This window comes from Cavia porcellus, unplaced genomic scaffold (assembly GCF_034190915.1).
Source record: "Cavia porcellus strain 051 isolate PalLab524CR breed Dunkin Hartley unplaced genomic scaffold, mCavPor4.1 scaffold_9, whole genome shotgun sequence".
NCBI classification, from domain to species: domain Eukaryota; kingdom Metazoa; phylum Chordata; class Mammalia; order Rodentia; family Caviidae; genus Cavia; species Cavia porcellus.
Window position 1 is genome coordinate 64,889,049 of NW_026947492.1, and position 3,572 is coordinate 64,892,620.

At 35.6% G+C, this 3,572-nt stretch overlaps 1 pseudogene; it reads right to left on the minus strand.

Annotated features, from left to right (window-relative positions):
* Nucleotides 1-351: 351 nt before the first annotated feature.
* On the minus strand, nucleotides 352-1,333 carry LOC100718374 (olfactory receptor 51F2-like; annotated as a pseudogene).
* Between the last annotated feature and the right edge of the window lie 2,239 nt (nucleotides 1,334-3,572).

The window sequence follows — 3,572 nt, forward strand, 5'->3', positions numbered from 1 at the left end:
GTTTTAGGAGAAAACAAAACAGTCTAAGTAGCTAAAGTATTGGAGTGTCATTAAAGAGAGAACAGATGTCTCACCAAGAAAGATTCCCATAGTAAATCTATTCAAATTGTATACAGCGTTTGAATTAATATTTCCTATACTCTAACACTGCATAGTAGGGGCTGTTCATCTGCAATATCTCATATCATGTTGAAAATAAAATCTTAATTTTGATATTATTGATATGAGCTTAATGATAAACTGACTAAACAAGTAAGTTGCATTTTCTGGGATCTTAGAGTAAAGTTTGGAACTTTAGGTACTACTAAAGCAAGCACTTAGAAGTGGCTTCTACTCTGTGATAACTGTTGGCTAAGTATGACATTTCTTCTGGACTAAGACCTTCTTAATAGCCTTGTGAATCTGCTTAGTCTTCATACTGTAGATGATAGGATTGAGAATAGGAAGGATTCGCAGGAAGACATTGGCCATGATGCTATGAACAAATGGAGGTTGCTGAATGGCCATAGCGATGAACTAGAGACAAGCTGATGAGGGGAATATAGAAGATGACAACAGCACTGATGTGGGATATGCAGGTATTAAAGGCTTTCTGTCACTCCTCTGAGAAGGCAATGCTGAGGACAGATCGGATGATCAGAATATAAGAGAGCAAGATACAAGGGCAGTCAAATCCTGTAGTGGAGAAGAGTGCTAACAGACCAAAAATGCTGTTGATTCTGTTGTCTGTGCATGACAGTTGAATCACATCAATATGGTAGCAGTAAGAATGTAAAAGGAACAGAGATTCACAAAAGGACAGTCCCTTAACAAATAACACAACAGGTAACATGACAGCAACATTCCTTATCAAAACAGTCACCCCAATCAGGGCAATCCTGGCATTGGTGAGAATGGTGGTATATCTCAGTGGATTACAGATGGCCACAGATGGATCAAACGCCATGGCCAGTAGAACTCCAGACTCCAAGAAAGTAAAGCCATGGAGAAAGAACATCTGAGCAATGCAGGCATTTAAATTGATCTCTTGGGCTTCAAACCAGAGGACACCAAGGGTTGTGGAAAGTGTGCACAGAGACAAGCTCAGGTCTATAACAGAAAGCATGGCGAGGAAGTAATACATGGGCTCATGAAGGCTGTGCTCACGGAGGACCACCAACAGGATCATGCTGTTTCCAGAGAGGGCGATGGCGTACAGGAAGCAAAAAGGGATGGAGACCCACACATGGGTTGCTTTCAGGTCTGGGATACCCGTCAGAAGGAAGGTCACAGATTGAGTGTTAGTATTATTGAGGATCAACATCATGGAGGACTGAAAAGGAAGGGATATTTGGATAACTGAACATAACAGATAAAAACATATGTAGGTCATGGTTTAGAAGATCTTCCTGGCACACAAATATCACCGAAAAATTACTGAAGCTAATTCTTGAAAAACTTTACTGAGTTTCATAGAGCTGCAAGCTTCTCTCACACAGACTCTGTGTTTCCCCTTTATTGAAACATATAATTATTTGAAGTGTTTCACATCAACATTTCTCAAATAAGGGAAACCTGTATCTTTCTCTTCAGTGACAACAAACATCAGGGTAAAATCATTTCTACCTTAAAAAGTTCACAGGCAAATAGTAAATAATGTTATAAAAATTCAGCTTCAAGAGGTCAAGGATTTAGTTCAACAGCACAAGAGCCTGCTTTCTTTTTTAAATTTTATTTAAAAGAAAAAAAAACAGTAAAAGGGTACAAAAAACCAGTAAAAGGGTAAAAATACAAAATTTCAGAAAAAAACAGTAAGAAATTACTAGTTAATAGATTATACATTGTCATCTTATAAATAGTTGTTCAACTTACAGGATTAAAACACACAAAGTGGATATTCAAACAGTGAGACTGCAAACAGTTGTATTCAGTGATCCAACAAAACTTAGTAATAAGGTCATCCATCTTACACACCTAAACACACTTGCAGTCGTATCCTTTAGAGCACTTTCTTTTCCTCTCTTTTTTTACAATAACATTTGCACATTTTGGGCTTTATTACTCCCATAGTTCTTATTACTTTTTGGGGGGAAAAGAATAAAACCAAATATGACAAAACAAAGCAGTCAGTCAAAACAAAGGATGGATAGAGTACAAGATGTAAAAACAGAATACAAGGTAATCAACAATGGTTACCATAATGCCTCTTGCTACCTTAAAAAGAATTGCCTATATAATTAGGTATAATAAAATTGAACAAAACAGTACAGAACAAGACCAATAAAACCTAAACATTGGAAATATTACAGGACTTCAAAAGAAGATAGTAGTCAAACCGGAATGGGCATCTTAGTGAATCTTACTGCCTTCAAAGTAGTTGCCTATACCCTCAAACTTGATACTATCCAACAGAACAGAATAGAGTAAAATCAGTCAAAACAACATGATGAGAGCAATACACGGCTTCAAATCAAGTTAACAGGAAATCAAAAAGTTACTATAATATATCCTGCTATTTTTTTTTATTTTTCCCTTAATTAAAAAAATAATAATATATATATAAATAAATATTTTTTTTAAAAGGGGTAGATTGAGATAAAAGAGGACATAACAATACAGGTCAGAACAGAACAATTTAAGCAACATAGTGTTTCACCGCAAGATAATCCAACTTAATATTAGTTACCCTAGTGTCTCTTTCCTTGAAATATTTGAATATAACTTCATATACTATAGCATCAAACATATCAAGACAGTGTGAAACCATTCAAGAGTATGAAAGTACTACAGGGTATTTAGAACCAGCTAACGGAAAATGAACAATGGTTTCTATATTATCTCTTTGCCTATAAAAGTTTTGTTTATACTATCACATATAATAAAATCCAGTAAGATACAATCTGATAAAACCAATGGAGACAGAAGAACAGTATGGTGGGACTTCAAATCAAGACGATATTAAATCAGCACTAGCTATTATGATGTCTTGTTTTCTTCAAAATAGTTGTTCATATCATCACGGACAATAATATCAAACAGCCCAGAATAAAACCATTCCAATTAATAAGTGAAAACTTTATAAGGCTTCAAAGCCACATAATGGGGAATCATGAGTACCACATACTTTTATGTATTTGAATCATTTCTTACAAGAGGGAAACTATTTGATATTCATACATGTGAGTTTGATTTATTTCACTTATGAGTCTCAAGCTGCGCCCATTTATTTATCAATATCTCAATGTGATCTTTCTTTATAGCTGAATAGTACTCCACTGTATAAAAATAAAACTTTTTTATCTATTCCTCAGTTGATGGACACTTGGGTTGTTTCCAAAATCTGGTGATTACAAATTGTGCTGCTATAAAGATGGTTGCACATATATCACTGTGGTATGGTGTTTTCAGTTCTTCTGGGAATATGCCTAGAAGTGGAATAGCTAGAACAAATAGGACTTCCAATCCCAGCTTTTTGAGAAATCTCCAGACTGACCTCCACAATGGTTGCACTAGTCTACACTACCACCAAAAGTGCAGGAGAGTTCTTTTTCCCTCGCAGAAGGGCCTGCTTTCTAAGCATGAGGTCATGAGTT